The sequence below is a fragment of the Crinia signifera genome, chromosome 8, assembly GCF_055691185.1.
Source record: "Crinia signifera chromosome 8, ASM5569118v1, whole genome shotgun sequence".
NCBI lineage: Eukaryota > Metazoa > Chordata > Amphibia > Anura > Myobatrachidae > Crinia > Crinia signifera.
The window spans coordinates 127,847,239-127,872,286 of NC_139224.1; the positions used below are offsets into that span (position 1 = coordinate 127,847,239).

The 25,048-nt window shown below is 45.6% G+C and overlaps 1 long non-coding RNA gene across 1 annotated transcript; it reads right to left on the bottom strand.

Annotated features, from left to right (window-relative positions):
- Nucleotides 1-1,791: 1,791 nt before the first annotated feature.
- Nucleotides 1,792-21,624, bottom strand: LOC146027091 (uncharacterized). The gene is made up of 6 exons (XR_014454661.1): nucleotides 21,574-21,624; nucleotides 16,738-16,782; nucleotides 12,069-12,119; nucleotides 5,259-5,327; nucleotides 4,254-4,298; nucleotides 1,792-1,913 (listed from the first exon to the last, which is right to left on the bottom strand). It is a non-coding gene; the product is annotated as an uncharacterized LOC146027091 (long non-coding RNA).
- Between the last annotated feature and the right edge of the window lie 3,424 nt (nucleotides 21,625-25,048).

Below are 25,048 nucleotides of genomic sequence, written 5' to 3' on the forward strand. Positions count from 1 at the left end.
GCTGAAGTGCACTCATTTATATATTGTTGTTGGCTGGACTAAAGGTCATATATTTTGACCTCATTTTGAGCTAACTATCTTCATAGAAGCACTCTATTCCACGGCTGTTTACTCCTGATTTGTGAGATTCTGGATTACTGGTTTGGTATACACCCTATTTAATATTTAAGTATCGGTTTGCTTTCGCCCCTGAGGAAGTCGTACTGATGAAATGCGTTGGACTCTACATCCTAACCGACTAAACTACTAACAGTCAGAGAACAGTACTAACAGCGACTAACAATCTGTCAAAGGAGTTTTCATGTGCAAAAATGGAAGTGTCTACTTATAACCAAAACTGTTTACTCGTGTAATACACATATGTGTCTTTTATGTCATTTTTTCAAGTATTTTTATGTTTTCTAAATTTGACATTGAGTATTGTCAAAATAAATATATCATTATATAGTGCCCTCTGAAACCTTCTTTCCTTTTCATACCTATTTCCGGATTCTACCTAACAGAGGATCCATTAGAGGTGCTGCTCCTTTTATCTTTGTGTGCAGGTTGGGGAACCCCTGTGTATATATGTGGGTTAATTTTTAATTAACCTTTGATACTGTGATCATAGCTTTCTCTTTCACCCCAGATGAGCTAATTTATCTGTAACCTGTGACAGCTGCCCCTTTAATTCTAAGTCAGGTGTTGTGTTAGGTGACTGCCTCATCTTTAAAAGCCATAAGGCACTTGGCAGGTGAGCTTTAAACCAGGAAAAACACATGTCCTCTTTAGCTATGATGTGTCAGCAGTTGGCAGGCTCTTGAAAGACTATTGTTAGTGTAGGACTTGCAGTGAAATGGGGTCCCTTGGCGATGGGCTGCAAGCTTAAATGCATTGATCAATTCATGAACTAAAACCCCATTATTTATTTAATTAATTGAATACTAAGGTGAGTTAGTTCATTATGGAGAGTGTTGAGTTCCTGTATTTGTATATATATATATATATATATATATATATATATATATATATATATATATATATATATATATAGTCTGAGGATTGGAGGATGAACTGTATTGTCGGTACACCAACCCTTTGTCGGGCACCCCACCGTTGTGACTTTCATGTGCGAGTGCGGTCTCTCCCTCCCCATTATATATATATATATATATATATATGTATATAATGTCTGTCAGCAGTGCTTATGTATACTATGTGTGTCAGCAGTATGTGTATGTATACCATGTGTGAGTCGGCAGTGCGTATGTATATTATGTGTGTGTTTGTGTCAGCTGTCTATCTTTCTGTGATGTGATATGATGTGTCTGTATGTATGGTAAAAAAAAAACCCATGATAATGCGCCAGAGACTTTTTTTGGCTTGGGGGAGCAAAATTTCAAGTTATGCCACTGTTGGTTACCGCTAGTTACAGCATTGTAATTGCCAGGGATAAACTTGCATTTGCATGTGAAGCCTTCACCTATTTTGCTGGTACTTGTACCTTCATGAAAACTGTTTTGTTATCGCTGTATGAGAATATTGTTAACAGAACCAACTTAGTGTTTTTAATATATAGAGGTTAATTAGCTTTTTTTAGACTATTTATATTTTTAATGCAAGTTTTCAGTTACAAGCTGGCCTACATGTGCAGATTGGCCAGATAGAACTGTCAGTCAACTCTTATTGCTGTCATCCATTACTGCTGGTTCAGCTTTGCTATTCCAATAGTGGAACATGTTTATATGAAAAACTCATACTGTATGTTCAACCTATATATATCAATTGCTATCTACAGCAGAGCTCACTTACCAAATCGAACCTTAAATCACAGGATTTCCACCTCCAATCAAAGGATTTCCACCTACAGGCACAGGATTTCCACCTCCAATCACAGGATTTCCACCTCCAATCACAGGAGTTGTACCGCCAAGCTAAAATGGAATACATAATATAGTTTTATAAACAATTTATGGGAAATAAACATTTAGTACAAATGTGTATGGAGCATTACTATTAGAGGGAAAAATGACTGGGAAGGAAGTAGCGGGAAGCTGCGGATGTCAGCGCGGCTCCAGCCACCCTCCCTCTGTGATACCTGTGTAATGCCTGCAGCCTGTCATCCCTCAGAGCGGCAGTGAGTATTACTGTGTGCAGCGGCCGGTTCTTTTAATTCCGTCCCTGCTCTGAAGCTCTGTACACCTGGCAGTAATTCTGTGACCACAGAATTGGGAAACCCCGGCTCTAGGCTAGTCTGCCAAACTTCCAGCCACCCCCACTGCAATGCTTTAATCCTCCTGCCCCTGTCGACCCCCTCAGTATGGCAGTTTGCTAGGGAACCCTGCTTGTCCTGTACCGGTATTGCATTGCAGAGCATGTTAACCCCATGGCAATGAGCATTTACCACTGGCAGATCATGTTAACCCCCTGGCAGAGCAGGTTAGCCCTCTAGAAACAAGATTTTACCCCATGTATAGCATGTTACCCTATTGGCAACGAGCATGTTAACCCCTGGCATCAAGCATGAAACCCATAACAACGAGCATGTAGGTAAAACTTATGTGGCATAATATGTAATTATGTCATGTGGTATGTAAAAGGCATTACAGTGTGTGGCATAATGATGCATTATGATGTTTGGTATAATGGGTAATGGACATTACGGCATGTGGTATATGTAATGGACATTATGGCGTGTGTATGCACTGTCCCTATTTTTAGTTTGTCTGGCGCCTACATCCTGGGTCCTAGATTTTAAAGAAATTTGTCGAGCCCTGGCATAATGTGTAAGGGGAAAGTATAAGGGGTCTACTATTGTGTTGCATAATGTGTTTAAGGGGCAAATGGACACCCCCATTTGCATGACCACACCCTCTTTTGAATGGCCACACCCACTTTTCCTGAGCGCAGCCCTCGTACATTTAAGTGTTAAGCAGACCCCCATCTGAAATTATTGCCCACCCCTGCAATAGGTTCTGCATTCATTCTGACCTGTGATGTGGTAATCCATCACCCAGAGTTAGTAACCTGCAACTATATTACATACAGATACTGTACAATACATATTTCAAAATTGCTATACAGAGCAGTACAGCAACATGTAATTATTTAACAAAATACATTTACTTTTATTTTTCTTCTATTTCTACCATTAATTATTTGTCCTATTCCAAAGATAAACTACATGTACAGTATATTGTTTGGCTAATGAAGTATATGCAGTTCCATCACCAACACTTCCAGTGATACACATATCACTTTAATTTAGGGTTATTCAGTTCATTCGTAATGGATACACTGTATCATTGTTTAGTTCATGAAATAAAAAATCCAGTAGCACCCCTTGTCTTACAAACTGTTAATGCAGGGCACCCTGGGTCGCGGTTTGGTGTGAAATTGTCAGATAAAAATTGGCCAGGTCACATTACCCAAATATCTGACCCAGCACTGACCCAGGTTACTGGCTGTGTGAATGGTGTTATCTGATCCTAAAAGCATATTGAGAGCCAGGTCACCAGTGTTTGGGGGTGATGTCATCACCAATCACTGGTAGAGGGAAGACCTGGTAATAACCTGGGTCCAGCCGACGAGTGTGAACTGATGTGACAAGTTTTAAAATCATATTCAATTATCCAGGTCTGACCTATTGGTGAAAAGGGGTGAACTGGAATTAATATATTATCTAATTTTGGGGCATTGGTCATAACCACATTACCTTATACTGCTTTCAGACTGCAAATGCAGGGTCGCACCGGGACCTTTAAACGTTTCAGTCCCGGTGCGGTCTGTTCAGACTGCAGAAGCAAACAGGCAATATTGCAGGCTCACTGACGTCATGAGGGGCGCAGCGGAGCGTCACCGGGGAAGGAGGGAGTGCTTAGAGCTGGCACTGCTCCAAGCGCTGCCTCCTCCATAGTGTGAACGGGAAACGGGTCGCTCGACCCGTTTAACCCATTGACACTGCACAGCTACATGGCAACAAACCGGTAAGAACTCTGCTTTTTACCCAGTTTGGATTGCCTTGTTGCTACCGGTTAGCTGTAACCGGTAACCCCTTTCACATCGAACTAATTACCGGGTGGAACCGGCAAGAAACCAGCTTGTACTCGGTAATTAGCTGCAATGTGAAAGAAGGTATCAGTAGCACATTTTATTGTCCTAAAAGACTTTTCTGTCTGTAGATTCAGATTGCTTAATGTTACATTACAGTACATTACATATTTGAATTGATTATCAAATATTTTACAGTGCAATATTTACTAATTCACACTTACCTCATCGCAAACAACCGTAAGTAAATTCAATTTTGTCACAGTAGCCTGTAAGATATTTTTTTCTATTTAATACTACAAAATCTACTATACAAAAATAAATTATAACTGTATAAAATAATTAGACATCATCACACTTCAAAAGTTATTTTAGCTCCTTTTTGTGTTGTGATTGTGTATATTTGACATTTGCATCGCCCCTAATGTACAAATCGCCCTCCCCACCCTCAACAACTCAGAGGATTATGAAATTACAGTAGTGCTTGCATGCCAATATCGTTATATGTAGATTTTGAAAAAATATATATACTACATATATTCTGGTAAGAAGTGTGAAAGTTAGTATAACTTTTGTATAAAGTGTTCCAGATATATTTATTCAACACCTTAGCCACTTTAAATTGGTCCCATGCATGCTTAACCCTTTGAGTACCAACATCTGTGTGAGAGATGCGCTAATAATGCCAGTGTCGCTCACATTTTTTATATAAATTCAAATAAAAACTGTTAAATAAAATAAGATTATATTTCCTATACAAGGTAAACATTACAGGTCATTATGATGAATAAAAATGTTTGCTTGGAAATTTCCACACATCTCTTGTCAAATTCTCTTGGCACTCAAAGGGTTAAATTACTCTGTATTCTACCACCTCTGATGGGAGGCTATTCCACTTCTCTACTATCCTTTCTGTGAAGAAATTTTTCCTCAAATTATAGAAACATACAATGTGACCGTCGGCAGATATTCAGCTAGTAATACAGTATCTTAAATAAGTGCTATTTTGAAATGATCTCATCTCTGCCACAATCTATTTATTTGGTTGTAGAGAAGTTTTGGTGTCCATCTTTAGGATTTACAATACTTTTCCATTTTGAGCAATCTTAAAACCATTAGATATTTTTCATATGGCTTTATAAAAATTCCAGATTTAGGCAATTAAAGAGACGGCAGGTAATACTTTATAGTATAGTATCGAAAGATGATTTACTGTACATCATATTTACCAAGATATTGTTGAGAGCCTTGCGCACAGCATCGCTGAATAAGTCATTAAAGGTTTTTGAGATTGACAACTGAAAAGAAAAATATTTGTCATACAGCAGAGTAAATTATATTGCAGACATGACAAATACACAATCGATGTTATATACAGTAAATGTTAAATATAATACATATACTGTATGTATTCCTTGCTGCATGGTAACTATGGGGGTGCTTCAGGTTGGTTTGCAAAGCAGGGGGCGTGGCCTGGTGTTGTGACCGGCAACGAGTGCCTGCGAGCAGGGAGAGTGTAACCGGCTCCTACAAACAGGTGTAGTGCACCGTTGTCACTAGGGATGTGCACCGCCCACTTTTGGCGTTTTGGGTTTTGGGTTCTGATTACCTTCAGGTTTTGGGTTCTAATGTGTTTTGCCAAAACACCCCTAAACATTTTGGGTTTTGGGTTCTGATTTTTTTTTTAAAAGCATAAAAACTGCTAAAATCACAGATTTTTTTTTCTCCTACGCTATTATTAACCTCAATAACATTAATTTCCACTCATTTCCAGGGCAAAAGGTTGCACCGAGGTAGCTGGATAACTATGCTTAGCCACACAACTGTGTGGCACAAACACGTGGATCTTCTAGGAGTGGCACTGCAGCGGCAGACAGGATGGCAGTTTTAAAAACTAGTCCCCACAAAGCACATAATGGTCAAAAAAGAGGTGCAAGATGGAATTGTCCTTGGGCCCTCCCACATACCCTAATGTTGCGGAAATAGGACATGCACACTTTAACAAACCAATCATTTCAGCGACAGGGCCTACAAAACTGTGGCTGGAATGATTGGTTTGTTTGGGCCCCCACAAAAAAAAAAAAAGCAATTCATCTCTCCTTGTATAAACTGGCTCTACAGAGACATATAGTCCTTCATATAGTCCTTAGTTTGCCCTGATCCACTTCTCCACATGTCCGTAGTTAAGTGGACAGTGGGAACAGATGCATTTTTCAGGTTCCTGTACATCCTGGGTATCGCCTGCCTAGTGAAGTGGAATCTAGACAGGATTTGGTACCGGGGACACAATACCTCCATCAACCGTCTAAATCCCACTCCACTGATAGCGGACACCGGACGCACGTCTAACACCAACATAGCTGTCAAGGCCGTAGTTATCTGCTTTGCCATAGGATGACTGCTGTAGTATTTCATCCTCATGGCAAACGACTGTTGGACGGTCAATTGCTTAGTGAAAGACGTAGCGGTTTTACGACTTCCCCTCTGGGATGATGACTGACTTCCAGCAGCAGCAACAGCAGCAGTGGCAGTAGTAGGCGTAGCGCTGCAGGATCCTATGGAGGAATCTATGGAATCAGTCATGCAGGTAACAAGGTCGGCAGGACTCCCCCCGATCCGGAACGAGAAGAAATTTGACGAGGAGGGAGTTGGTGGTGAGCTTTTCAGGCGCTTGGCTCCAAAAGAAGGACCAAGGGATTTAGGTGTCCCTGGACTGCTAGCGCCAGTTCCTGAACTAAACACTGATTTATGAAGGTTGTTCAGGTGACATATAAGGGAGGATGTCCCTAGGTGGGCAAGATCCTTACCCCTGCTTATTGGAGTTTTACATAAGCTACAAATGGCAATACATTTGTTGTCCGGATTCGGATTAAAAAAAATCCAGCCCGTAGAGGTGGATTTATTGGTCCTCTGCCCAGGCATGACGATGGGCTTTTTCATCCCATGGACAACAACTTTTTCCCCCCAGTTGCCTCATTCCCCCCTGGTGCGTCATTTAACCAAACTACCTCTGCATCCTCCTCGTCAACTTCCTCCTCAGCGCCAGCTACATCAATATCCTCCTCCTGGTTTACAACATCACCTTCATTATTAAAATCTGGAACTAGACTGTGGGTGATCCTTCCAGCATATGCAGAGGGCGTACTGCAAATGGTGGAAAGAGCCATCTCTTAACGTACAGTGATGGGAAGGTCCGGTATCACAACTACCGACACCCTTGGACTCTCCTTGGGGATTTGGGATATGTCTTTAGAAGGCAGAGTTGTTTTCTGAATTTTTTTAGTCGGCGTCAGCCTAACTCTCTTAAATTTACTATAGGGCAGGGGGAAGAGGAGGAGGACTTTAATTGTCATGTGAAGCTGAACCACTAGTCATGAACTTAGAACATGGCCTTAGCCGTTCCTTGCCACTCAGTGTCATAAATAGCATATTGGCAAGTTTACGTTTCTTTTCCAACAATTTACATTTACTTTTTTGAATCCTTCTACAGAACTTTGGTTTCGATTGTACATGCCCTCTGCTTTCACACTGGGCATCGGCCGTGGCAGACAATGTTGTTGGCATTTCATCGTCTATGTCATGACTAGTGGCAGCAGCTTCAGAACTATGAGGAAGTGGATCTTCATCTTTCCCTAATTTTTTATCTTCCATATTTTGGATCTCCATTATTTTTGTGGAGTTATGTCACAGGACAGCACCACTGGAGTGCAATTATAATACATCAGTAGGCATGCACCAGCAGGCAGGTATTACAGATACGGCAGTACTAGGCACCAGACAGGTAAATACGGCAGTAGTAGGCACCAGCCGGTAGATACGGCAATACTAGGCACCAGCAGAATGATATTATAATAATTATATTGCAGTAGGTACTGGTTGGCAGGGCACCAACAGCCTGGAATTATTTATTACAGTTACAGTACTGCAGGACAGGTATCATTTTTTAATTAAATATAACAGCCTAGGTAGAAACTACTAGGTAGGCAGTAGCACTGGCAGTGGGCACCAGATGGAAGATACAGCTGTACCAGGCACCCGACAGGTAGATACGGCAGTACTAGGTACAAGACAGGTAGAGATACGGCAGTAGTAGTAACTATGGTTTCAGAATTAGCGTAGGTAACGTAAATTGCATAGTCAGTCAGAGGTAGTATTCCTGCTCCCTGTCAGAATCATTCTGAGGTGAATTACTGACAGGAATGGAAGCATCACTCAGACCTGCAGGAGAAGTGTCCGAAATGGCTGTACCTGTCACAAATATGTTCAGCTTGCCTAAGACAGAGGAGGAGACTGTCCTCTTCTTTCAGCACCATAATCTGCTGCCGCAGAATTGTACTAACGGGCACCCTATGCGCTTGACAGTGAAAGAGTGCACGTGGCTGTGCCATATCAAAGCATGCCGTCAGAAGGTGAGCCTAAGAGCGGTGCATTGGTTTCTGGGGTGCCGCTTATCCTTCCTGACCTTGATTAGATTTATATATTCCTGGACAGAGGCGCTCACATCGATTGATTTATTGTGAGCGACAGGTGCAATTATCAAATAAAATTGAGGTCCTGTACAATCGATGGATGCGGGAGGCCTGCACCATGGACCTTATGGCGTAGCCGCATCGGCGTGTCGGTGGTCCTGGGCAGATTGTTGAGGTTGATGAAAGTTTATTTGTGAAGCAAAAGAGTAATGTCGGACGTAGTTTGCCTCAGCAATGGATTTTTGGCGGCATTTCATGTGAAAGTGGTCAGTACTTTGTTACAGTGGTGCCAAAACGGGATGCCACCATTCTGATGGCGGCCCTAAATGATTACATCAAGCCGGGTGCAACAATTTATTCAGATTGCTGGCGGGCCTACAGTACCGAGCAGTTGGAACAGGCTGGATATCATCATGCAAGAGTTAACCACAGGTATAACTTTGTGGACCCGGACACAGGTGTACACACACAGAACATTGAGCGGCTTTGGGGCTCATGCAAATGCAACAAGCACCAAAGAGCCACAGCACGCCACCATTTGCAATCATACTTGTGGCGTAAAACTTTGGGTGCTGATAACCCATTCGAGCGCATCCTTCATGCACTTACGCTGCTTCCAAAGGCAAATTGACTGTTTTATGATCTTTGCCGTATAATTCCTTGTGCTGTATCAGGTTGGGGTAGCCACCATCTGTGCCGTATAATTCCTGGGGTAAGCCAAGTCTTCCGTATAATTCATGGGGTGCTGCCAAGTGTGCTGTATTAGTCCAGGGGTGATGCTAAGTGTGCTGTATTAGTCCAGGGGTGATGCTAAGTGTGCCGTATCAGTCCAGGTGTGATGCTTAGTGTGCCATATCAGTCCAGGGGTGAGCCAAGTCTGCCAAATAATTCCTGGGGTGAGCCAAGTTTGCCGTATAATTCATGGGGTGCTGCCAAGTGTGCTGTATTAGTCCAGCGGTGATGCTAAGTGTGCCATATCAGTCCAGGGGTGCTATTAAGTGTGCCATATCAAACTAGGGGGGATGCTAAGTGTGCCGTATCAGTCTAGTGTTTGTGCCGCCCACTTGTGTCGCTTATCATAGTTATCTAAACTACTTCCGTGCAACCTTTTGGCCTAAAAACAATATTGTGAGGTGTTCAGAATAGATCGGAAATGAGTGGATATGAATGCTATTGAGGTTAATAATAGCGTAGGAGCAAATTATGCGATTTTAGCAGTTTTTATGCTTTAAAAAAAAAAATCAGAACCCAAAACCCAAAAAATCCAAAAACCTGAAGGTAATCAGAACCCAAAACACAAAACACGAAAAGTGGCCGGTGCACATCCCTAATATTAAACAAAAAGTATTGTTTAAGAGAGCGCACATGTGACACTTTAGGTTTTAAACACTTTTAGAAATTTATTAGCATAACACATAAAAAAACAATTATAATAATATTAAAATAATAATATAATTAATATTTAAAAGACATTGAAAACAGTGGGAAAGGGACGGCCGTCCTTTAGAACCGCTATTAAGGTCGTAAATATAGGTGGAATCTCTTTAGATGTTATTAATTGTTCACAAGTTCTTTATCCGGCAATCAGATGGTACTTTTAGCGTGCAGAGCTCCTAAGCTTAATCGCAAAGTGATGTTTTAAACGTTGCTACAGCTGAGGACCTCTGTCCTTACACTTGTATTTACGAACCAGCACAGTCCAGCACAATCCTGGATAGAGATAAAGGTGGAGGGCAGCGTTATTGGTGGATACAGCGGCTGCTGTATAGGAAGCCAGACCGCAGCGTGAGACCCGCTCACTGGCCCTTATTCTGATCGGTGCGGTAATGTCCGTGTGCGTTCAGCCCGCCGATGTTTTGTGTCTGCGCATGTGCAGAGGCGTCTCTGCGCATGTGCGAGCGGGGCGTACGGCCAAATCCCGCATGATATGTGAACACTCCGAACAGGGGGTGGAGAGGGGCGTAAAGGGCTATTTGGGCTCATTACCATATGCATATGCCCCGCGTTTCATGGGCGTTCCCATGCAAACGCTGGGCGTACGTATGGTAATGCGGGCATGACGCACGTGTAGGGGGCGGACATATGACATCGCCGGATGTCAGCTGCCCGCCCAGATCCCTGATTTTGCACGGACAAATGTCCGTGTGGTCTGAGGTTGCGGGAGCTGGTGGAGCACTCGGTCCTGCATTCGATGGTCTGCGACCATCGAATGATGGGGGAGGTTCCCTGAGATGGAGGAGGCGTATTCCGTGAAAAATACACGTGCGGTCCGTTCGGCCAGCTTCTTACCGCATACGGACGGAGTTGGTGATCCGTATGGAAGGCGGGGTTTCGCACGCACGGTCCTGGCCGCATATTCGGATCCAGCCGCACCGATCAGAATAAGGCCCACTGTAACTGCATCTGTGAGTAGTCCGCTCTCACTCAGCTGGGGGCGGACACTCGTGTGGTGCAGTCTTATTGCCGCTGTTTGCAGATCCCTCTGCCTCTCTGTGGCAATACGGTTATAAGTCCTCAGCATGCTGTGAGTCGGGTTCTTTATAAACTCAGTGGAACAAAGTTTAGGAGATCAGATGGTTTTGACGTCCGTGCCCACTGGCATTCAATGTCAATCAGCAATTCTAAAGGGGTCTCTGCTGATTGACATTGAATACCAATGGGCACGGATTGATGAAAAAGAATGTTTAAAGCTGAAAAACCCTAGACTTAAATAAAGTCGCTACTTGAGCACCACCCAGCCCGATGCTGTCAGCAGGGCCAGTGTAAAGCTGGCCTTACACTAGACTACTGTAATTTGGCCCCTTTTCATTAGAATCCAATGGATCTAGCCTAGAAATCAGATGAAAAGTGGCAATTCGTATGTGGGTCTTCATAAATTTGACACACAATCCAGTGTGCATCGGAGACTGGACATGTGTCACGTAAGATCTGATGTATCGGACAGCCTCTGGTAGCGCTGAATGGGATTCTATGTGATCCTGCTGCCGATTCTAGACTTCTCAGCGCTGTGATGGCTCTGACGTCAGTGGCCTCCCCAATGGCCAGGCAATGCTTCAGTAGGGGCAATCCAAGAAATCAGCGGCCAGCCGCCCACAAATCAGCCACTGGCTGTCAGCCATCTTTCAAACAAAGCCATCGATGGCTTTGTACACACGGACAGTTTGCGCATGCACAGCTTATTGTGCGCATGCGCGGCTGGACTATAAAATCGGTCGTACTGTGAATTCACAGACCAACCAAATGGGTCTGAATCAGCCCCATTGGTAAGGTAGCTACTAGCTTCTTCTACATAGCTTCAAAATAGCACTATTTAGGCTAGACCCCCAGTACCCTTAAGTACAGCCCATCAGATAATTGTATTGTAACCAAATATCCTGCGTTACTGTTTAGAGTGATTGGATCAGGGCATGTGTAACTACAGTAGGTCAGGTCAAAGTCAGGCAATCACCGAAGGTCACAGGGTATTGTAAAGGTATAGACATTTTACGTTAGGGAATGTTGTTACAAGAACAGTCCAAATGATGTGCTGTAGTAAGGAAAACAAAGCTTTGCTATAATACTGTATCTTACCACTGGTACTTTAACATTCAAAGCTCCCTCAAGGACACATTCTGTTTTATTCTAAAAAGTAAAAGACAAAATTAATGTAAATGTTCAATTTTTTATACTTTTTTGCTGTTATGCCCAAAAAATACACCATATTCAATATTCATATGTCATTTTATTGAGTAGAGAAGTACATGGAGGGAGAGAGGCAAGGGAAATAGAGACAGTGGCAAGAGGGTGAAACAAAGGTGGGAGAGAATGAGAGGGGGGAGAGAGAGAGAGAGAAAGAGAGAGGGGGAAAGAGAGAGGGGGGAGTGTGAGAGAGAGGGGGGGGGGGGAGAGAGAGAAAAGGGGGGAGAGAGAAGGGATCTGAAGGGCCCCAGAGCTTACATGCGCCGGCACGGCCGCCACCTGTACTAGCTGGCCTGTCAGTGACCCTCCCAGCCCGGGCGTCTACTGGGCACCATTCATTACGAGTATGACTGACTCACTGTGTGCCAATGCCAACTACTGTGTGTGCGCCCTGCTGCTCGGTGCTCAGAGCTGTCTAGGCTGTGTGTGCGGGTGCCGGACAGGGTCCCGGCAGTCTGGATCCCGACAGGCATTTACCCGACGTCGAGATCCCGGCTTTCAAAACATCGACAGCCGGGTTCCCTACGGCCGTCGGCTATTTTCCCTCGTGGGGTCCACGACCCCCATAGAGGGAGAATAGAATAGGTGGCTCGCGTGCCCGCAAGGAGCTTTGATGCGCTCACCATGCTGTCTGAGTCCGGCCAGTCGGGATCCCGACGTCGGGCTAATGACTGTCGGGATCCTGACTGTCGGACCCCTGTACCACACTTGTGTGCTCACATAGCCTGGGGCCACAGGCAGAGGCGTAACTAGAACGATGTGGGCCCCATAGCAAAATCTTGGACGGGCCCCCCCCATGGGCACTGTAGTGCCCATGGGGGGGGGGAGGGGCGCCAGAAGAGCAAGAGAGTGTGTCGGGAGAGAAACAGTGCCAGGTAGAGTTGGGGAGAAAGACTGACAGAGAGGCTGTCGGGATGAGACAGGGTTAGAGAGAGAGAGAGAGAGAGCACAGGTAAGGGAGAGGGGTTGAAGACTGCCAGAGAGAGAGAGAGAGAGAGGAGATGGAGGAAAGAGAGAGGGAGGAAGAGAGGAGAGGATGAAGACTAGGGGCAGAGAGACAGGTGGAGTGAGAGTTTGGGCTCTGCCATTTTACCCCCATTACTGCTATTTTACCCCCATTACATCCAGGTGCCGCTGTGTACCTTTTAATTACCCACCCCCACCCCGATACCCAGTAAATGTGCCGCTGTGTACATGGTATGTGTCCTCTGCACCCACCGAGTACTCACCCTGCCTGCTCTCCGCAGCACACCACCACACTGCACATCATTGCGTAAACATCAGCGGCCGGGGCCGGGGCTAACAGCAGAGCAAGCAGCAGCATAGCGTGCACGGACTCTCTCCCACAAGGCAGACAAGTGGCCGGGCCTGGGGCTCACTAATCCCAGCAGCAGGAGCTGTTGCTGTTGCTGCAGACCCGCGAGAAGGATGATGACACTACTGTACATCTCACGGGTCAGTGCACGTTGGCGGCGTCCTCCCCCGCCAGGCTTCTCCTCCGGCCAGCCCAGCATACTGCAGTGACTAATTCACTGCATAGACAGCCAGCCCAAGCCCTTCTTATTGGCGGTCACGGTGCAGGGGTGCTTTCTTGCTGTCCATGGGGCCCGGGCCCCCCCAGCCGCCGGGCCCCATAGCAGCTGCACCCCCTGCACCCACGGTAGTTCCACCACTGGCCGCAGGCACACAGCCGTACCTTCCGCTGGCGCTGTGGCCTCAGTCTCTGGCACCTGTACTTTTATTGGGCATGCGCGGGTCATCTGTTCCACACTTGGCGAATGACCTGCCCTGTCTGCTAGTAGTGCTCAGTGTTACTGTATTTTGTGAAAGTGAAAGGCCAGCAACAGCCAGGAGCCAGCCGGAAGCAGCAGCAGCCAGGAGCCAGGCCAACAGGACTGAGAACGAGAGAAGTCTGCACAGAGAAATTACAGATTCTGATTGGTTACAGATACTCCCCCCTCCTTTTCAGTTGTAAAAGTTTTACTAAATTTACCCAGGGACTCGCTCCAGGGGGGCCGCCTCGTTCGGGGGGGGGGTTTGCCGTGCGATGCGGCGCTGGCCGCCGCGATTCTCCCCTAGTAGGGGAGGGGGGTGTGTCCCGCGATATGACGTTCCAGGGGGGGGGGGAGAGCTTGGCGGGTGATGCAGGTCGCCGTGACGCTCCCCAGGGAGGGGGGAGGGGGCGGATTGCTGGGTGATGCAGCGCGGGGGGGGGGAACAAACTGCCGCCCTCCAGTGCCCGAATTTACCCCTAAGTCTCCCACAGAGGGAGTGCCTGACACAGACATATGGTAACACCACTCGTTACATAAGAGGTAATATTGCCACTAACCACCAGGGTGTATGCAATTTTACTGGCTGGCGCATTACAGATGCTATACTCTTGCACTACAGGATGCACCATGTAATAAATATACCTGTGTCTCTATGCTAATTGTTGTTCTAGCTTGTTAAATAAACCTAACACCTGGTAAACCTGCACCTTATGGGCCTGATTCAAGGTGGTTCACTAAGTAGCATACATTCACTGCTTAGAGAGAGGGTGTCGTGCGAATGCCCGTGGTTTCATGCGAATGGATGTATACACATACACATTGATTCACATGCAGCTGTACGGGCAAAAAATCATTCGATGGTCACTAACCCGTTGGCAAATAAGTCAGTCTAGAATGAAATGTCAGAATTCAGGGCAGTCGCTGACGTCATGTGACGTCAACCGCCAGCCCTGTGCAGGTTTTGACCCACCTGCATACGCCTAGCATTTTTTCTGGGTGCACCCACCATTTTTGTAGGCAGGCCCAGAAAATGAGGGGTGTTCACAAGGGACAGCCCCCTGCCCGCCCCGCACTTTGGGAGTGTGATACTTACCGAAGGCATTTGCACAGCGGTTCCCAGACTGAATTTGCTATTTAGCGAATTACCATGAATTAGGCCCTATGTGTACTGTTTGCAAAACAATTCTACTGCTTAAAATCCCACCCATACTTGCTAACTGTACGGTCTTCTGGCTGGAAAAAAATTTCTACGCCAAGCGTCCTTCACATGCACAATACACTGCATTCTGTCAATTTGTTATAGACTGTTACATTCTGTTAACATTTTTCACTCACTAACACAATGGGCGGTATTCAATGTGAATACTGGCGACGTGCAGCGAATCCTGTTTAGGATTCGCTGCACATTCGCCACTGCTCGCTGCGTTCCGGAGCCTCGCCGGCTCCGGTATTCAACGAGTCAGGGGCTCGCTGCCCCTGACTGGCGAATTTGAGCTCCTGCGGCGGACGCCGCAGGGAGCCTGAGGACGATGACAGGCAGGGAGATGGAAGTCTCCCTGCCTGCCCCAGAACGTTTGTGGGGGGGAGGTGGGCTCCCCGGGTGCCAGGCAGCACAGGCTGCCCCCCGGGGGTGCCAGCAGGGGACCGGGTATATTCACTACACCCGATCATGCATATGTAATGATCGGGTGAAGTGAATATATGAATATCTAATGAGCGGCTCGGCTACGGCCCCCTGCTGGCTGGTCTGTGTAAAAAAAAAAATATATATTTTTTTTTTAATTAAATATATAGTCATGTGCTTACAGCACATGAATAAAAATAGCATGCCCCTCCTCAGAATAAAATTCCAGATTTTTTTACACCAATTGTAAAAAACAAAACACTTTATTTTAAAAGTTCACCTTCCACTTCACCATAAAAAGATAGTGATTGCTACTCGGTGAATCATGGCGAAAAAAACCTTGAAATGTATTCGCCATCTGGTCATTGAATAGGGTGATTCACCGTTTTAGTCAGAAATTCGCCTTACAGCACAAAATCGCCATAAAAACCTGGCGAATCAGCCTCATTGAATACCGCCCTATCTCTCTACTATTTAATTACATCTCATTTTTTTCATTTTATCTCTCTCTCTATATAGCTTTGGCTTCCTATCACTAATATTTATTAACACTATAGTATCTCACTGGCGTGCCGCACTGGACTTTCTAGCTTATGACAGTTTTTGGGGTGCCGCACCCTGCACCTAGATATAGTGCCAGGGACCCCCAATATACAGAGAAGCCTTGACGTGGCTTGAGAGCATAGCATACACCTGCGCAGGTATATGTAACCAATATCTCTGAATTCTATTATCATGTAGTGTTCAAGATTGGTTACTAATACCACTCAGTGTGCTGGGGGAAAAAATGTCTTGTTTTACTTAACCAGTATTAACCCCTCCCTTGCATGCACCTGAGTGGTATTACTGAACTAATTGAGCATCTACCACTATCTGTATGTCTGTTGTTATAGACTGTGGAGGTGGTCCAGCAGTATCAGGCTAATAAATCCTACCCTGCAGAATAATCTGCTAAAATAAAAGCAAGGATAAAAGATGAAGCTTATAAAATATCAGCAAAACAACTGTCTGTAACCAATATTACTATGGAACAAAATAAACATGTTTGCTAAAATAAAGTACTAGTATTCCTGCTTATCAAACTATCAACTGTGCATTAAAAAGCCTATTGAATATTAAATAAATATAAAACTAGCACAATAAAAGGCAATACAAATCTTACCAAAATCTGTATGATATTTGTGTAATTCAGTTCTGCTTTTCTAATCTATATAAATAGAATAAAATATTCAATAAAATCAAAGAATGTAGAAAGGATCTTAAGCAGACATCAATGTTACATATCCATATGGTCATTAATATGAATTATAATGTATACTGGTCTATAGACTATTACCCCTTTCAGATTAAAAGCCAGGTTGCACTCAGGATTTTGTGTACAGGTCCAACCGGGATCTCGTTCAGAGGGGTTTCTAGACCGGCAACATCACAGTACGCAGCTGCAGTGCAGCGCACCGGGTCATAGGGACTTGTTAACCCTTTACACTGAGGGGCCGATTCTGGTCCACTCGCTGTGAACTGTATTCGGCCCCTGCGCAACTGAAACCCTGACTGTGAATGGCCTCAGCGATGTATTGTCGCCGGACCAGACACAGACGGGAGGGATATAAGGGGCAGTGGTGGTGCTGGGACATGGGAAAGCTCAGAATTTCATGGGCGTCACCATGAAAACGCTGGGCGTTGCCATGGGTACATGGGCAGGCCGATGCCCGCTGAAAGCGGCTGGTTGACTTCATATGACATCAGCCGCCCACTCTGTCTTCGTCCTGTGTGCCTGGAGACTGACTTATATTTGACTCTCTCTACCTTCCATCTCTTACTCCAGCCTTCCATCTCCCACACCTGTACCTCTCTCCACCTTCCCTCTCTTACTCCAGCCTTCCATCTCCCACACCTTTACCTCTCTCCACCTTCCATCTCTTACTCCAGCCTTCCATCTCCCACACCTGTACCTCTCTCCATCTTCCATCTCCCACACCTGTACCTCTCTCCACCTTCCATCTCCCACATCTGTACCTCTCTCCACCTTCCATCTCTTACTCACAGCTTCCATCTCCCACACCTGTACCTCTCACCACCTTCCATCTCTTACTCACAGCTTCCATATTCCTTTACACATTGCTCCCCCTTTCCATATCTCACCCTTGTACCTTCTCCTGGTATGCAGGGGTCAGCTCCATTGGTGGGTTAGGAATCACTTATGGCAAGCACTGTCACAATGGGAGCCAGGCTGAGAGGGTGTACGTACCGTGTGACCGCGTAGTGCATACTGTGCGTCATTGGCTAGGTCTGATTGAACTCTAAACATTTGTGTAGTGTGCGACATTAGAATGTGCCTGGGCACAAAGGCAAATCCTCCTTCTGGGCATATGTCTATGACCCTCCTTCATAGCTTGCTATAAGCAGTCTGAGCCCCCACTCTCCATGTATCTCAACCTCCCACCCATAGCAGTGTCATTAGCACCTTTGACCCCTCTTTTCCATGTGTCTTTGCCTCCTACCCTCCCCCATAATAGAAGTTATCCACTGCCATCCCCCCATGTCTCCCCCTCACCAGAATAGTGTCACATCCCCCTGGGTTCTCACTTTTCAAAGGTCTTGCCACCCTATAGCAGTGTCATTAGCCCCCTGCTCCCCATAGGTGTCGATCCTCCCCCATAGCAGTATAATACCCCTTTTACACCGCTGCAAAAACCCAGGTCATCGGCAGGCTTCTGTGTAAAAGATAACAAACGGCGGGATGCACCCGGCTTGAAGCTGGGTCCAAAAACCCGGGTGCGACCCGGCCTTTTTGGTATAAAAGGGGTATTATTAGCCTCAAACTCCCCATTCCCCTCATACAGCCCTTACCTTAAGCCTGTGTGGCTGCTGGGAAAGGGCCTTGACACTCCATGAGCTCGGCCTGGCTTCCTCTGCTCTTGTCAGTGCTCAGCCACCTCAGGCAGAAAGTAACCTCACTTCCTGCCTTTGTGAGGCTGAGCACCAGCTGTGTACTGCAGCTGCAGCCTCCTGACATCTATTCTCACCTCCTGGCTGCAATGGCGGAGCTGGCTGGCTCTGTTCTTCCCCCAACCCTTTCAGCACCTGCATCCCTGCCACCCCTCCCCCCAACCTGTCCCCCCAGTTAATGGGCGATGGAGAACAGCTCCAAGGGCTTTGGAGACCCCTGCTCTAAAGTGTTTTTTGTTTTTTTTAGGGGGAGGGGAAATTTTTCACTTTGCCCTTGATGACAAAAACCCTAATTACGCGTCTGAACATGAAAAATAATTCACTAATATTAGAGGTTCCCATTATTATAATCCAGGTTTTAAAGATATTCATGCTTGAGCACAGATGGTTAAATCATATTGACTTACAATAGCTATTAATTAAGTCACCTGTGGCCAAGTATGGATATATTTAAAACCTGGATTGTTATGGCAGAGTTTGGGGACCTTTGACTAAACCCATTTTGTTAACCCCTTCATGACAGAGCCAGTTTGTGCCTTCATGACAGAGCCCTTTTTTTCAAATCTGACATGTCTCACTTAAGTGGGGATAACTTTTTTTTGCTTTTACTTATCCCAGTGATTTTGAGATTGTTTTCTCGTGACACATTGTACTTCAAGTTAGTGGTAAACTTTGGTCGATACAGTCTGTGTTTTTTTGTGAAAAATACCAAAATGTCGTGAAAAAATGGAAAATTTTGCAATTTGCAAAATGTCACATTTTCTGCTTGTGAGACAAATAAACATACCACTCAAAATAGTTAATAGCTAACAAAGACCATATGTCTACTTTATGTTGCAATCATTATTTCAACCTCCTTTTCATTTTTTTGGACACTAGGAGGCTTCAAATATGAATAGCAAATTCTCAAATTTTGAAGAAAATTTCAAACACTGATTTTTTTAGGGACCAGGTCAGTTATGATGTGACTTTGAGTGACTTGTATGTGAGACACCCCCATAAATGATGCCATTTCAAAAACTGCACCCCTCACAGTATTCAAAACAGCATTTTGGAAGTTTGTTAACCCTTTAGGTGTTTCACAGGAATTAAAACAAAGTGTAGGTGAAATTTCAAAATTTCATTTTTTTTGCAGATTTGCAATATTAATACATTTTTCTAAGGAACACAGTAGATTTTACTAGAGAAATGTGACTAAAAATTGATTCCCCCAATTCTTTGGTTTTCATAAATATCCTATATGTGGCCCTAGTGTGCACGGTGACCAAACCACCGGCTTCATAATAGAAGGAGCACCTACTTGATTTTGGAGCCTCCTTTTTATGAGATTATTTTTTAGGCACCATGTAGGTTTCTAGGCACCATAAGATGCTAAAAGTTAGGAACCCCCCCACAAGTGACCCCATTTTGCAAACTACACCCTTCAGGGAATTCATCTAGGGGTATAGTGTACATTTCAAACCCCCAGGGGTTTCACCAATTGTGGTACAACTGGGCAGTGAAAATGAAAAAAATTAATTTTTCATTTTCACAGCTCAGTTGTATCAAAATTGGTGAAACCCCTGGGGGTTTGAAATGTACACTATACCCCTTGATGAATTCCCTGAAGGGTGTAGTTTGCAAAATGGGGTCACTTGTGGAGGGGTTCCACTGTATGGGTGCTTCGGGGGTCATTCAACCAGAATCTGTGCTGCAAAATCCAAATATCACTCCTTCCCTTCTGAGTCCTGCCATGCACCCAACTGGTATTTTTTGGTCACATGTGAGGCATTGCCGTACTCGGGAGAAATTGGGGCACAGATTTTGGGGTGCTTTGTCTCCTTCATTCCTTGTGAAAATGAAAAATTTTGAGCCAGAACTGCATTTTTCTGTAAAAAATTTAATTTTTTACAGAAAAATGCAGTTCTGGCTCAAAATTTTTCATTTTCACAAGGAATGAAGGAGACAAAGCACCCCAAAATCTGTGCCCCAATTTCTCCCGAGTACGGCAATGCCTCACATGTGACCAAAAAATACCAGTTGGGTGCATGGCAGGACTCAGAAGGGAAGGAGTGATATTTGGTGGTGGAATGAATGGTGGGTGCTATGTCGCATTAGCAAGACCCCCGAAGCACCAATACAGTGGAACCCCCCCACAAGTGACCCCATTTTAGTCACCAGCTTTGGGAGGGGGGCTGGCGCTGCGGCTGGCGGGGGGGTGGGAGGGGTGCTGGCGCTGCGGCAGCCGGGTGGGTGGGAGTGAGGGGGGCTGCCGGGTGGGAGGGGGGGGGGGGCTGGCGATCGGTGGTAATCGGTGCGGTATATACACACACACACACACACACATATATATATATATATATATATATATATATATATATATATATGTGTGTATATATATATATATATATATATATATACATATATATACACACACATATATATATATATATATATATATATATATATATGTGTGTGTATATATATATATATATATATATATATATATATAAATATATTTTTTCAGTGCATATTTAATTTTTAACTTTTTTTGCAGCTTGATGCTGCTGCTGCTGCTGCGGGGGGGAGGGGGGAGGAGGGCAGCGCTGCGTGCGCTCCAGACGCTCCGGGGGAGCCGGGGGAGCTGCTGCTGCTGCCGGGTGAGTGCCCGGCGGGTTCGAGGGGGGGCTGCACATCGGTGGTGATCGGTGCTGTACTTGACAGCACCGATCACCACCGATCCCTGTGTTACCGAGCGGCTTAGCCGCCGGTAACACAGGAAACGCTGTGAATGGCTGTTCAGATTTGAACAGCCAATCACAGCGTTCGCCGACCGGGGGAGGCATCCCTGCCCCCCCCCGGGCGGCGAGGGGGGATGTCTGCTGTCGGGGACAGCAGACATCGTCCCTCTGTCACTGCGTCTCTAGACGCAGTGACAGTTTGAAGTCATGACGTATATATACGTCATGTGTCGGGAAGTACTTCCCGACCATGACGTATATATACGTCAAATGTCGTGAAGGGGTTAAATAATGTTTTTTGTTAAAAACAGTATTATATTTTTACTTACTTCACAGGCTAATTGTTCCAAGTTATTTATCAGGTTTGGAGCTTCTCCCTAAAAGATAACAAATTATTGTTAAAAAAAAAATACCTGAGTCTTTTTGGTACTCTAATGGGCCCCATACATCAGCAATCACAATTTATGGATTTTCAGATATAGGGATATTTTGGCCAGATAAATGGATTTTACAATCTATCTGACTTTGCCCACACATTACAGATTTATTTCAGTGATCGGCAGATTTTTCCATCTTAAGATTGCATCTTCATATCTGGAAATTGCCCCAATCGATTGTCATTTCAGCTGTTCATAATGTAAATACATGAAGACGACGAATTGGGAATGCCCACACATATAAAAAAGATCTGCAGATAATACCAGAATATTAAACATGTTTAAAAACCTGATTAAGCAATCGATTGGCGATTTTGATTGGGATTGCCAAAAGGGGGAGCCCACACATCTAAAATTAATTGTGGCAATCATCTCCATATCTGAAAATTGTCACAATTAATTGCTAATGTATGGGGCCCTTAATTCAGTGTTTCTCAACCTCGGGCCTCAAGTACCCCCAACAGCGCACGTTTTCCAGGTCACCTGGCAGGTGCACAGGTGCACTCATTATTCACTGACACATTTTAAAAGATCACAGGTGGAGCTAATTATTTCACCTGTGATTCTGTGTTGAGACCTGCAAAATAGGCACTTTTGGGGTATTTGAGGATGGAGGTTGAGAACCACTGCACTATTTAGTAAACATAAATACATCTCTCTAAGATCAGAGCCAGATTAAGGGGGGTTCCAGGGGGTATGTAACCCCAGGCCCCCCATCTCTTAGGATGTCTCCGTCTCTGCAGAGCCCATTCTGAGCCTCCTGCGTGGTACAACGGGAGCACTGCTGCTATTGCTCATACAGAGCTTCAGGGCCAGCAGAGCGTTCTGGCAGCAGCAGAGGGAGCTAAAGAGCAGTTGGAGCACCAGCAGAAGCAGACTCAGGTGAAATGTAATAGGATGAGAGATTCAGAAAGTGAAGAAATCAGTAAGAAATCTCCAGTTTTTTTAAAGCGGCAATCATTTACACTGCAAAACCAGTGTGATTTTGCAGTGTAAATGATTGCCGCTTTAAAAAACCTGGAGATTTCTTACCAAATCTCTCACTTTCTGAATCTCTCATCCTATTACATTTCACCCAGGATCTCATCCTGTCCACTTCTCTCATGGGGTAAGATGTATTAAGCCTTAACAAGAGATAAATGCAAGGGTGATAAAGAGAGATAAACGTCCAGCCAATCAGCTCCTTACTAACACAGCATGTAACATGGCAGTTAGCAGGTGATTGGCTGGACGGTTATCTCTCGTTATCACCCTTACATTTATCTCTTGGTAAGGCTTAATAAATCTGCTCCATGGTTAGTGCTGTATTGTGTGTGTGTATGCTCTACCTGTGTTTTTGTATGTATCTAGTATGTGTATTGTATGTGTGTGAATTGTTGTTACCTGCCCCCACCCCTTGTATGCTATTACCTGCCCCCACTACAGTGTATCTATTACCTAAGTCCACACCAGTGTATGGTATTACCTGCCCCCCAGTGTATGCTATTACCGGCCCCGCAGAGTATGCTATTACCTGCCCCCTCCCCAGTGTATGCTATTACCTGCCCCCCCAGTGTATGCTGTTACCTGCCCCCACTCTGTGTATGTTATTACCTGCTCCTCCCCAGTGTATGTTATTACCACCCCCCCCCCAGTGTATGCTGTTACCTGCCCCCACTCTGTGTATGTTATTGCCTGCTCCTCCCCAATGTATGTTATTACCTTCCCCCATGTATGCTATTACCTGCTCCTCCCCAGTGTATAGTGTTATTAGAGTAGTCCATATGGATGTACAGCAGTGGCGGCCCGTACCATTTCTGGGGATGGGGGCTGCCTCTAAACGCAAGGCAGGCAAGCACCCCTCTCCCTCCCTGTTGCCACCATTGCCACCGCCGGTCTCTGCAGACAGAGTTCCTGGTGCCTGTGCTCTGATGACAGGCACTGGAGCTGGTGCATACGCAGTACAAACCTCTGTACTGCGCATACGGCCATCTTTTGTGGGCTGCTTTGGCAACAGCCCATAGAAGTAATCACGGTCCCCGGCGCCTGTACAATACAAATGACAGGCACCAGGACCAGCGCGCGTGCAGTACCGATATAGGTACTGCACATGTGCAATCAGCGATTCTTCATGGCAACCTGCAGAAAGGCGTCCCGGAGGGAGGGAACAACATAGAAACAACATAGAATTTGACAGCAGATAAGAACCCCTTGGCCCATCTAGTCTGCCCCTTTTATAAACATGTTACCTCAAACCATATTTGATCCTTATTTTTTGTAATGATATCAATATGCTTATCCCAAGCATGTTTAAATTGTACTACTGTATTTGCCTCTACCACCTCTGATGGGAGGCTATTTCACTTATCTACTACTCTTTCTGTGAAGTAATTCTTCCTCAAATTTCCCCTGAATCTTCCTCCCTCTAGTTTCAGTGCATGTCCTTGTGTTCTGCTGCTCCTCTTCCTGTGAAGAATGTCTCCCACCTGTACCTTGTTAAAACCCTTGATATAGTTGAAAGTTTCTATCATGTCTCCCCTTTCTCTTCTCTGCTCTAAAGTATACATATTAAGATATTTTAGTCTTTCCTGGTCAGAGGCGTAGGGAGGGCGGAGCCACCGGAGCTCATGCTCATGCATGATTGGTGGAATGGCACCGCCGGCCCGCCCCCCCTCCGCAAATGATCCCCTGCAAGTATAACTTACTACACTAATGGCGGGCAGTGTGTGCCGGCAGCTGCCCTGCCCGGCGCCTAGCTGCTGGTCCTACTCAGCGTACCTACAGCCTGATGTCTGTTGCTGGACGCTGCTTGAGATCAGACAGGGCTGCAGGTCCGAGCACAGCACACAGACACAGGCATGACGCTGGTGCAGGCTGCTTGTGTTCTCCGGGGCTGCAGACAGAGGATCAGAGGCTCACAGTCCCGGGGAAGCAGCTCGCGTCTGGCACTTCAGGGAGCGCAGGGGGCCAAAATGGCCCCCGAAGCAGGATAAGGGGGTGGGGCGCTAGGCACCCTGCAGGTCAACGGAGGGAAACCTGGGTTCGGGGGGATGGGGGGGGAGGCAGCAGCCAGGGTAGCCGGTCCCCTTCTTGTCACCTAGCCATGAGGAGGGCCAGTGAGAAAGGACAGGTTTAATTGAGGGGGGCGTGAGCAGCAGCAGGAACAAAAGCAGAGAGCAGGGGGTCTGAGTTCACTCATCACCCAGCTAGGACAGAGACACATCTTCAGCAGCTCCAACACTTATATCCAGCAGAACAAAGGAATCAGCAGGGAGCAGTTACTACATTCCAAGAAGGCCTGTAGCAGTCCCAGCTGAGTGCACATTGCACAGAGTTTTTCCAGCAGTACACCCAGTCGCACTCGCAGTCAGCCCAGCGAGTCATTCCA